Here is a 12,602-nt window from a genome sequence, read left to right as displayed (position 1 = left end):
GATACAAAAGTTTGGAAGGAGATATCTGTTCTAAATTTAATGCAAGACTGAATTTTGACCATTACACAGAACTAAATAATCTAATTACTGAGACTGTCATGAGCCTTGAATGAATTATGGATATTTTTATTACCCTAGAAGTACCAGAAACATCAAGGATATCAAGAAAGATCTAGCCTATTAGAGTGGATTTTAAGATATAGAAATAAATTTTATTTGTGATTATATTATGCAAGTCATGATTGTTAAACGTAATGTTTACACAAAATAAACATGGCAGGCTGAGGAGTAGAATCTGTGGAAGAGAGTTGGAAGAGTTTTGGAAGTTCGGCAGACCAAACGTGGGCTAGGAATAATATTTGTAGAGATGAGTTCATCTAAAAGTAGATTAAAAGGAAAGCAGCAATTTCCAAGCACTGCAGTACTCTCTGTGATGGACTGAATGTTTATGTACCCTCCCCCTCCAAATTTATAGGTTGAAATCTTAACTGCTAATGTGAAGGTATTAGGAGGCAGAAACGTTGGGAGGTAATTAGGTAATAAGGATGGAGCTCTCCTAAATGGGATGAATGCTTTTTATAAAAGAGACTCCAGAGAGTTCTCTTACCCTCTTGCTGCCATACAATTAAAGACAGCAGTCTGCACCTTGGAAGGTGGCCCTCACCAGTACCCAGTCATGCTGGTACCCTGATACTGTACTTGTAGCCTCCAGAAATATAAGAAATAAATTTGTTGTTCATAAGCCATCCAGTGTATGATACTTTGGCGTAGCAGCCCGAACTGACTGAGACATTCTCCAAAGGTATCAACAGGTAAAGCTTAATTTTTATAAAGAAAAATAATTGATAAAATTGGCTATTTTGTATCACCTTGGCATTCAGCATTTAAAATGTGTTAGACGGAACTAAAAAATATGTGTTAAACAAAATGAAAAATATGAAAATATTAGTGGCCATCATTTATTCCAGGCATATAAGATACAACCTAAGGTAAAATTGTTCCTTTTTCTCTATGCATAATGCATACTGAGGACTTCTACCAAATATAGGCATGGAGAACTCTTTAAAAAGAATTCATTGAACAAAATAGAAAATGTATTCTATTTTCTTCTTAAAAATGTTCTATATGTCTAGCTTTTCCAAAATGCAAATATATTACTTTTAAAATAAACATGAAAACATTCTAGGTGTCTTCTCTAGCATGAGGAATGAGGAAGTTTGTGGGCAGCTAGGAGCATGGATTGACATGATAGCTGGTCACTTTTGAGGTTGTGACTAATCCCAAAGAGGCAAAGGACTCTCTATGCATGGTCAGTGCTTTCTTTGTCTGAAGAATACCTTGTTTGGCTTCTAGAGAAAGGAGTGCAGGAAAAATGCTGGTATGAATCCTCTTTCTCCTGTGTGTCTTGACGGGTGGTGACAAATAAGACTGTGCTTTAGCTGCAGGGAAAGGAGGAGAAGACCAGCAAGAGGAACGTTAAGTGGAGAAATTGGAAAACTAGGCTAAGTCACAGTGGTTTGCCCAAGCAGGTGGCAAGCAAGCCACCCACCAAGTAATGTGGCCTCCGCTGCGGTGGAATCTTTAGAGTAGAACACCAGCATCATGCCCAGAACACAGAGGCTTTTTCAGTTGGAGTCCAAATGGGGAGCATCTGTCACTGAGTCACTTATAATTAATTCTGCCTTTAAATTAGCAGCTGTCTTAGGACACTTTGCTGGTGGGTGGGTTGGGGATGAAGATACATTTACAGTGTAATGGATTTGAGCTTGTCAGTTTTAGGGTGGCCACAGCATCCAAGGTTGCTCCCTTCTGAGGGCTGTTCATGTTGATAGCAGTGGTAATGATCCACTTTTGACATCTTTAATATTTCATTGGCAAAGATGAGAGAGATGGCTATTTCATTTCAGAATTTGCACCATCAAATTCTTCTAATTCCTCTTTCCTTTTCTCCTGTAGCTTGTATTCATATAATCTGATGCAAACCTGATTTGATTTACAAATGTTATTGTCCAATAATTCCATCAATTTTTGAAGTAATAGATGCTTATTTTCTTTTCCATGTATACCATTTGATTCACCATAAAGCAGAGATAGCAGAGTACTTTAATGCAGGGGTTTGCAGTTGCAGAGTGGAAGAATCTGGTGGTCATGGTGAGAAAGGGCCACTTTTTAGTTTTTATTTATTTATGTTATTAAAATACTGAGTTTATTTCACTTGTATATTTTTGTCTCCCCATCATTTTCATGTCTGACCACCGCTACTACTATGTCCTATCATAACATTCCATATGTGCTTAAAACCATGCAAAGGCTGGATTTTCATCTTTAAAAACCGATGTTTTGGGCAACACATTTTTGGCAATGGAAGCTAGACAACATTTATCAACACAGTAGGGAAAGTTCTCACTCTGCATTATGAAAAGGACAGCCGGATATCAACTGTTACAGAAATGAAATAAGAGAAAATTTGTAACAAACCGTTTAAACTATTTTCCTTAAAGAGACTTCATCTACTGCTAGAGACCTTGAACAGCTTCCTGGTCAGTCATCCAGAAGCAGTTCTTCACGTAATTGATAAATTTGGCTTCCACTTTGGGAAGAGAAGCCCACTTTTCTACAGTTGCTTGCATTTTTGCTCTAATGTCTTCTTTCACAGAACAAGGTCCTGTTGGTGTTTTAGAAGTTTTTTTTTTTTTTTTTTTTTTTTTTTGATGATTCTTGACATTCTGATGTTGGTGTTGATGGTGTTGAGTCTTTTTCATTCTGGTTTGATGTTTGTGCAGTTTTGGCTGGAGTGTCTCATATAGATTTCTTCACTGGATATGTTTCTTCAGTTTCATCATAATAAAAATCATCATCATCTCTATTATCATCATCTTCATCAGCAGCATGTTTTACTTTTTTTTGTGGAACCTCACTACCATTTCTAGGGGCAGATCGCTTTCCAGATATACTTAAGAGCTTCATACTCTCTTCCTCTTCATTTTCTCACTCTGCCTCTTCCTCCACAGCTACTAAGTGCTGTCCACTAATATGCCCTGACCCTGAACCGCACTTCAACCGTCAGACCATGGGTGGTAGTATTTCAAAGCCCCCAAGGGAAACCATTGGCTGTACAGACATTTTCAAAGTACCAGTATTATTTCAACTGGACTGCCTTTATAATTCATTTCCTCTGCTTCAGCAGTGTGCAATTCATCCTATGCACCAGCCCCTAGACTGACTATTCTTAAAGATAACTATAACTTTTTCATCATTATTCACGTTAAAGTGACAAACTTTGCCAGTGTTTAGTTCATAACCAAAAGATAGTTCTGGGGTTTCAGGGGTTCATGTTCATGTCCATTGAATTTTCCACTGGGGTGGTGGCAAGGACTTAGGTGGGAGAAAAAGTGGACAGAGATAAATGACTACTGCTCCAGAGAACAGTCATGCAGGATGGAATTACACCAGCACGAGGGGGCCGCTTTTGCAAACCTTCATAGTAAGGAGGTGATGCTAATGGTCTCCATTGCCCTTTGCTTCTGACTGTCCCTCCTTTCCCAATACAAATTGTTTCTAATATTGTGTGTTTAGATATAACTTGCTGGATTAATATTTGGTGGCTTGAGTTTCATCATTGAGTGTATCTCATTTTATTTATTCTTTAGAACATGATTTGAAGCTTGAGCACAGTAATACCTCATTTATTCAGTGACAATAGTTGTTTTGTGAATTTTCCAAATGATAAGTTATAGGGGCTAGCATATATTGAGTCTTTATGTGCTGGCACATTGCTACATGCAGTTGTAGTCAACATCCTCTAATATGGCCCCCATGACCTCCACCTTGTGAAATTCATGCCTTGTGTAGTTCTACCCTCTGGAGGGTGGCTGGATTTAGTAACTCTGAGATGTTTGCTTTTTTGACCCAGTAACTTGTGGGGCAGTTTGTTACACAGCAATCAACAATGAATACAACTTCAGATATATCATTTCATCCTTACAACAATCCAATGAAGTAGGTATTACAGTATTCTCATGGGGTTCAATGGCATTACCTCAACTCTCAGGCACTCTGCTTCTCTCTCTGATCGCTCCCAAGGCTGCACACTTAGGTGGCCCTTCCTATTTCTGGCTGTCCTTTGGAATACTTAGCCACCTTCTGTCTGTATCTATCCTGCTGCCCTCTTGTAAATTAGCCCCTTCTTGCTGTTGACTCTCCTTAGCACTCAGAAATTTAGCAGAAATCATTTTCTCCCTCTTGTTGAGTTGTAAAGTAACCAACTCATCTTTATGATGATGCCAGCTTAAGATGTTCCCTGGAGGTATCTTTATGCTTTCAACTATATTTTCCCCACAACAAAGGCATTAGACTGTTGCTTTTAGAATAGTTTACTGCTTTCATGTGTTTTTTAAAAATTCTCCTTCTTGAACCATTTTTCTTACAACCCGGGATGGATTGCATGATTTGTATGCAAAATGGAAATCGATAGACTCTGAGTAAGGGCTGAGGGCCACTTTCTGTGCCTGTGCATTGTGGCCATTTTCTCCTAGCAAGGTTCCCAGCTTTGTTTTGGGTAATTAGGGTTAATAGAAGTTCATTTCTACCTAAGTTAGGTATTATTCTATTTTTTAAATTTCATTTCTTATTATTTACAAAATTGGACATATCCTTATTTTATTCCTGGTTAACTCCGGCAACCTTATAACTTATGCATTCCACCAACATTCCATTCCTCTCCAGTCTGGCCCATCCTTGGCTGGATGACAAGCATTTCTGAAACCTCACTTACGTTGGGGTGTGACCTGATGATCACCTCCTCGCCTCCAGCATATCTCCATTAAACAATCTGGGGACTCTTTCTGGGATTAAATATTGATTGTTTCAAAAGATGAAAATTGAATGTTTAGGGTGAGGAATTGGCTAATTAAAGCTGGACTTTGCTATTGAAAAGTATCAAATAAGTTTTTGATGATTAAACCAGTAATCCTGATTTATATTAAATTACATTCTAGTCTGAATATGGGTAGGAAGGAAAGTATGATTTCTAATTGAATGATAACCTCTAATATAATGAAAATCATTTAAATGCAACATAGATACTTCTAATTAATAAATTGCTTGAGATATATTAGTAGTGACGGAAGTAACACTGGTAGTGGTGGTGATAGTAGGTAGCATGTTAGGAAGGATGTTGGAATACCTACAGTGCGACATGGATGCTAACAAGCACCTCATACACATTCTCTTTTAATCCTCAAAAACCCCTATACTGTAGGTACTAATATCCCACAATTTATAGCCTTATCTTCATTTCACAAATTAGCTTGCTCTTTTTTCCCCCCAAATCCTATCAGTCCTGTTTTATCAGTCAATAAAATTTCATGTTTCTTGTTCTTCTCTTATAGGCATGTGCAATGCAGCAGTTTAGGGAAATGAAATATTTTCTATCATGAAATATTATATTTCTCTAAATCAAAATTTATTATAGCTCTTTGTAGCTTCCACCTGGAGGAATTTTCTGTCATATAAGTCAAATAGGTTCTATTTGTTCTGCCCAGTTCAGCTTTTCTCTCTACTTTGCTGGATAAAATAAAAAGATGTGACAAAAGGGGACAAATATCCACAAATCCATCTCCTTACAAGTTAAAATCAGTAGCTTTTGTGATTTCTTTGGCAAGGAGCTCCTTTTAGAAGGGGGTAGTAATTATAAATAATACTAATAGCTGCTGGCTGTAGTAATAGTCCATTTGTCTTAGAACTTTTTTATGTACTCGTGTTTTTCCAAGTGAATCAAGCTAGAATAAAGTTTGTAGTATCTCTATTATACTTGTGGTCTAGAGATGTGTTAGAAAAAAAAGTAATTTTCTTGTCTATTATAACGTACTATAAGGAATTATCAAGCATTAATCCAGTTATCATGCTCTTAAAATCCCCAAATCTCTATGTTCAAACTTGTTTAATTTAGAGGAATGACTTTGGTGGGCCAGTGGCTCATACCAGCTACTTGGGAGGTTGAGGTGGGAGGATCACTTGAGGCCAGGAGTTTGAGACCAGTCTGGGCAATATAATGATACTTCATCTGTAAAAAAAGAAAAACAAAAAGAACAATGAACTTAGTAGGCAATTTTAGATAACAAACAGCAAAAGAGAAAAAAAAGATAAATATTCTTCAATCTGTTTTAAGTGATTGCTTTTGAGTATATGGTGAAATAAAAGCCAATCCTCCCAAATGCATCCTTAAAAAACAAGTCCTTATGTATTTCTTATCGGAGGATTATGTGTTTAAAATAATTTAGAGAGAACTCGACAATTGTGTTGTGACAGGTCTCCCACCAGGTTACTTAATGAAGACTGGGCAGTGAGCCAAGGCCATGGTGCCCAATTAAAGAGTGGATGTCCCTGAGAACCCAAACATCCTGGGGCGTAACTGGGAACGTGCCAATGAAAACAGTCTCATTACACATCCACAGTAGGCAAAGAGCCAGAAAATTAGCTTAAAGGTAGCTTAGAGATAAGGTGGATCTCTAGAGCTGTCCTGCTGCCATCAGGGAGCACCCTATATGTAAGTACTAATAAACTCATCTAATGGTCAAGCTGGACTTGTCCGAGTCTGTCTTTGGTCTCTTGGCTCCTTCCCAGCTTGCGGGGGTAGGGGGATTTTATAGTCCCAGGTTTCATTTCTCTTCTCTTCTCTCTTCTGTTCTGTAGTTTCGTTCTTGTTGCCCCGGCTAGAGTGCAGTGGTGTGATCTTGGCTCGCTGCTACCTCCGCCTCCCAGGTTTAAGTGATTCTCCTGCCTCAGCCTCCTGAGTACCTGGGATTACAAGTGCCTGCCACCACGCCGGGCAAATTTTTGTGTTTGTATTAGAGACGGGGTTTCGCCATGCTGGCCAGGCTGGTCTCAAACTCCTGATCTCAGGTGATCCACCCGCCTCAGTCTCTGAAAGTGCTGGGATTACAGGTGTGAGCCACCACACCTGGCCCAGGTTTTTCTCATAACAATAATTTTGGTTAAATGTATAAATTATTTTGAACCAACAAATTCCGCACCAATGTGCTGTTGGTTCATTCAGTTTCTATGTTTGGGTACACTATATAAAAATAACATGGAATAAGAATGGAGTTTTGGAGAACTGCTGATTACATTTTTAAAAAGTCAAGATCAAGGCGAATCATACCTATCGCAAGAAATTATATTATGTCTAATCAAAGGATAGATTCCAATGAGAACAAAATAAAACAACTACTTCAGGTATTTTATCATAAAAACAAAAATGCATATCTTGTAAGGATAAATGCCTTTAGTAGTAGTCTCTTTGCTTTGGCATATTTTCATTTGCCCAACTACTTGGAATTATTTGTGATCACCTCTGAATAATCACTTCATAGTAAGTTATTTAAGCTAAAATCAGACAGTGATTCAAGGTAATAAATAATTCCAATAAATAAAAAGCAACTTTTCAAGGATTTTGACTGTCCATACTGCTTAAATACCTTAATACATGTGGTAAAGTTAGCAAATCAGAAAACTCAAACTCCACAACCCTTTACACAGTCTTGATGTCTTATTAATACTATAGTCAACTTAGCAATGGAATTTAGCATTTTATTCTTTCAAATTGGCTTTCTCTTGCAATATCCATATTAATTGTATTTTTATTCATACTGAAGTCCTAAATTTCCAGGCTTGGTACCTTCATTCCAATTAGGATTCAACCCTCATCCTTATTCCTCAATTACAGCCACTGTTTTGCTAGTGCTTGCTTTATTATGTATTTTATACCCTCTTTTCCTCCCTTTGATTTAATTAGCTCAGAATCTTATCAAACCAGTATATTCTCATTATTTTACATAAAATTATTTAATGTTACCTCATAGCAGATAGGATAATATCCAGGGTCTTCAGCTTGGCATTCAAGATATTCTGCAACATAAACTAAGGCACAGATGTTTGATCTGATTTTCCTTTCATTTATTTTGCATTCTATTCCAACCAACTTTAGCTGTCTTAGAAAATGCTATTCTCTTCCTTGCCTCTAATTTTCACTTTTGAGGTTCTTTTTGCTTTCATCCCTCAGTGCCTATCCTGGTCGAAGGCCTCTTAACCTCCTCAGATCATTTTAGTTCATGGCAATCTTTCCTGCACTTCAAGTCAGAGTGTCTCTTATTCTCAACCTCACTGTGCACTTCTTTAGGATATATGTTTCTTACTTCTCTCCTTTGAGCATATTTTAGAGTCCTTTAGATAGCATCTGGTTTATTTTTTAAAGTACTCAAATGAAGCTACTTAGAAGAATTGAATACATTCAATTTTATTATGACAAAAGATGTGCTGTGACACCACTTCTACCTTTCTCAGACCCTAGTTCTCTCAACTTCCTGGGATATATGAGTTATGGCACTCAGGTTGTGAAGATTTTTGTTAAAAGAACATTTCAACAAAGACCTCGATTCTACAGCTCTCTCACTATTGCTTCTACAGTCACCACAGAATGAATAACAACGCTAATACTGTTTTGGATAAATATATATATGGAGCAGATTAATCTGAAATTGGCAAAAGTTCAGAGGCTATGAACCAGATTTGGGGAGCAAATCTGTTATGAAAGCTAAATTAATGATCCTTTTTTGTTTATTTTGCAACTATAAATAGTACTATTAAATTTTTTGCCTGGACTTTTATGGTTTTATTTGCTCTGGATATTTTACTTACTAAAAAGAAATCTTTCCAGGTGGTCTCATAAATTATCAATATGTTCCAGAAATTTCAACATAACACAAATTAAAAATATATCTCCTAAGTATAAGTTAGTTCAACCATTGTGAAAGAGAGTGTGGCAATTCCTTAAAGACCAAGAGGCAGAAATACCATTTGACCCAGCAATCCCATTACTGGGTATATAGCCAAAAGATTATAAGTCCTTCTTTTATAAAGATACATACATGCGCATGTTCATTGCAGCATTATTTACGATAGTAAAGACATGGAATCAACCCAAATGCCCATCAGTGATTGACTGGATAAAGAAAATATGGTACCTATACACTATGGAATACTATGCAGCCATAAAAGGGAATGAGATCATGTCCTTTCCCCTGACATGGATGAAGCTGGAAGCTGTTATTCTCAGCAAACTAACACAAGAACAGAAAACCAAATATTGCATATCCTCATTTATAAGTGGAAGCTGAACAATGAGAGCACATGGACACATAGGGGTAGCTATGCACACTGTGGCCTGTTGGTGAAGGTTGGGGGAGGGAGAGCATGAGGAGGAATACTTAATGGATGCTGGGCTTAATACCTAGGTGATGGGATGATCTGTGCAGCAAACCACCATGGCACGTATTTACCTATGTAACACACTGCACTTCCTGCACATATATCCCTGAACTTAAAAAGTAGAAGAAAAAATATATATCTCTCTTAGACTACCACATACGTATGGAAAATTATTTGAACACCTGTGTATATTCTTGAAATTATAAAAAATAAAGTCATTGTCTATACTGGTTCTAAGGGTTCCAAATGTTGACCAGCTAATCAGTTGATTAAAATACAGAGTTAAAAATATCTATCTTTTAAAATAGGTCTAAGTTCACTTGGAGCTGAGGAACTAGACCTCAAATGAAGATGTAATAGAGTTGCTTTCAGTACAGAAATTGTATTGGCTAAGAACGTCTCATTCCAATAAGTTTAAGTTCCTATTAGTTATGGAATTGGGGCAATCTGAAACAGTAAACCATAAAAGAACTTATGGAAAAGACCATAATTTTCTGAAAGAAAAATAGAGGGAATGAATGTGATACACAGATTAAAACAGAGTTTTTGTTGTTCCATGGGCTGTCGATTTATTTTGGAAGCCTTCCTCTGAATGGTAATGGGTTGAGGGCTGGAGGGAAAGAGGTGTCACCGCACAGGGTAATGGGAAACGAGTTCTTGGGAGATAAACTAATCTATGTTCCTGGCCTGGTCTTACCATGTAATAGATACATCACCTTGGGAAAGCTACCTAACTTCTTAGTATATCTCCTCATTTACACGTCCTCATTTTAATATTTCCTTCAGTGAGATAATGAGGATTAGGTGAATTACATAGCATAGTGCCTGGTACCTATGCACTTAATAACCATTAGCTCCTTTCTCTTCCATTGGTAATAAAAATGATCTAGTTGTAAAATTATATTGTAGAAAATAAGAATTTTATCTTTTTAAGAACTAGGTATTTGGATTATTAACAGAATAATGTAATATAATATATAAATGTATGACCACTTGTTCCCTCGTATGTTTTTCCAGTAGAAGTATAACATAAGCCATATGTGTAATTTTAATTTTCTAGTAGCTGCATTAAAGTAAAAGAAAAGGGAAATTAATTTTAATTTTGTTTAACCCACTATTTCCAAAATATTTCAACATGTAATTAATATGAAACATGATTGAGATATTCCACATGCTTTTTTTTTATACTAGATCTTTGAAATTCAGCATGCATTTCACACTTACAGCACATCTCAAATCAGAATAGCCATATTTTGAGTGCTCAATAGCTACTTAGGATTAGTAGCTGTTCTATTGGACTATGGAGAGCTAGATACTTTTTGTAGGAGTAAAAAAAAGGAGGGCAGAACTATGAAAGACTGAGGACTTGACTAAAAAGCCTTGTTTTCTTTTCAGTTTTTATTTTAGAATCAGGGTATATGTGCAGGTTTGTTTTAAGGATATATTATGTGATGCCGAGGTTGGGGGTATGAATGAACCTGTCACTCAAGTAGTGAGCATAGTACCCAATAGGTAGATTTTCAGCCCTCTCTCCCGCTTCTATTAGTCCATAGTGTCTATTGTTTCCATCTTTATGTCCATGTTTATCTAATGTTTACCTCACACTTACAAATGAGAGCTTGTAGTATTTAGTTTTCTGTTCCTCTGTTGTTTGCTTAGGATAATGGCCTCCAACTGTGTCCATGTTGCAGCTCAGGACTTGATTTTGTTCTTTTTCATGACTGTGTAATATTCTGTGGTGTATATGAACCACATTTTCTTTAAACCATTGATGGGCACCTGGGTTGATTCCATGTCATTGCTATTTTGAATAGTGCTGTGGTGAACATATCAGTGCCTGTGTCTTTTTGATAGAATGATTTATTCTCCTTTAAGTATATACCCAGTAATGGAATTGCTGGGTAAATCTCCAAACTGCTCTCCACAGTAGTTGGTCTAATTTACATCCTCACCAGCAGTGTATGAGTGTCCCTTTTTCTCTGCAGCCTTGCTAACATCTGTTATTTTTTGACATTTTAACAAAAAATATTTTTACCAGTGTGAGATGGTATCTCACTCTGATTTTGATTTGCATTTCTGTACATCTTCTTTTGAGAAGTCTCTGTTCGTGTCCTTTGCCCACATTTTAACAGAGTTATTTGTTTTTTGCTTGTTGATTTGTTTAAATTCCTTATAGATTCTGGATATTAGACCTCTGTCAGATGGTTGGTTTTCAAATATTTTCCCCCATTTTGTAGGTTGTTTGTTTATTCTCCAGATAGTTTCTTTTGCTGTGCAGATGCTCTTTAACTTAACTTTTGTTTTTGTTGCAATTGCTTTTGAGGACTTAGCCAGAAATTATTTGTCAAAGCTGATATTCAGAAGGCTGTTTCCTGAGTTTTCTTCTAGGATTTTTATAGTTTGAAGACTTACATTTAAATCTTTAGTCTATCTTGAGTTAATTTTTGTAGATAGTGATAGGAGTGATAGATAGGGATCCAATTTCATTCTGCTGCTTATGGTTAGCCAGGTATCCCAACATCATTTATTGAATCGGAAGCCTTTTCCCCATTGCTTGTTTCTGTTGAGTTTGTTGAAGATCAGATGCCTGTAGATGTGTGAGCTTTATTAGTGTTGTGTTAAACTGATAGGAGGGTATTCATACTGGCAGAAGCTGAGATAGTGTTATTGAGCAAGGTATTCATCAAGATTCTTACTTTCAAGCAATAGAATGTTTGGTTAATTTAAGCAGAAATGAGATTTTAAAAGGCTATTACATGGTTCACAATCTCTGGGACTGCTGGGAAACTGGACTTGGAGGCTATATAGGCAGAGAAAAAGTACAAATCATTCTGCAGAATTTGTCCATTAAGGCAGCGCTATTGAGAATGTGTATTGCCCTTGAAGGTGCCCCAGAGCTCAACGCTGGACAATAGAGACAATGCTAGAATTCCTTCAGTTGTTGCCACCTTTGAAAAATGGATGCAACCACTGCCCTTACAGTCAATGTTGACAGAGTGGATTCTGCACACCCCCTGCTTCTTTGCATCCCAGCTTCCAAGCCCAGGCTAGTGTGGGTGCATCTTATTAGAAGAATCTAGATCATGTGATGCAGCTGCAAAAAAAAAAAGAAGGGGGAAAATTTTTACTTCCCGCAGTGGGTAGTAATGAGAGGCTCTGCCTCCCATCAAGATACATGGAGTAGGGAATTCCCCACATATGGAGCTGGGTAGGGCGGTTGTTACAGTCCAAAAAGAAGACAATGTTCCACTAACAAAGCTGGGTTTTCTAACTATCCAGTGGGATGGGATTTTAAATCCTGATGATTTAAAATCTAAAAGAATTTACATTAGTAA

At 37.0% G+C, this 12,602-nt stretch overlaps 1 pseudogene; it reads right to left on the bottom strand.

Annotated features, from left to right (window-relative positions):
• Nucleotides 1–2,481: 2,481 nt before the first annotated feature.
• Nucleotides 2,482–12,602, bottom strand: part of LOC108512009 (nucleophosmin pseudogene) — a 76,575-nt pseudogene continuing 66,454 nt past the window's right edge.

This window comes from Rhinopithecus bieti, unplaced genomic scaffold (assembly GCF_001698545.2).
Source record: "Rhinopithecus bieti isolate Rb0 unplaced genomic scaffold, ASM169854v2 scaffold_28090, whole genome shotgun sequence".
Classification (NCBI taxonomy): domain Eukaryota; kingdom Metazoa; phylum Chordata; class Mammalia; order Primates; family Cercopithecidae; genus Rhinopithecus; species Rhinopithecus bieti.
Note: the sequence above shows the minus strand (reverse complement) of the source record. Positions and strands in the feature narration are given on the sequence as shown.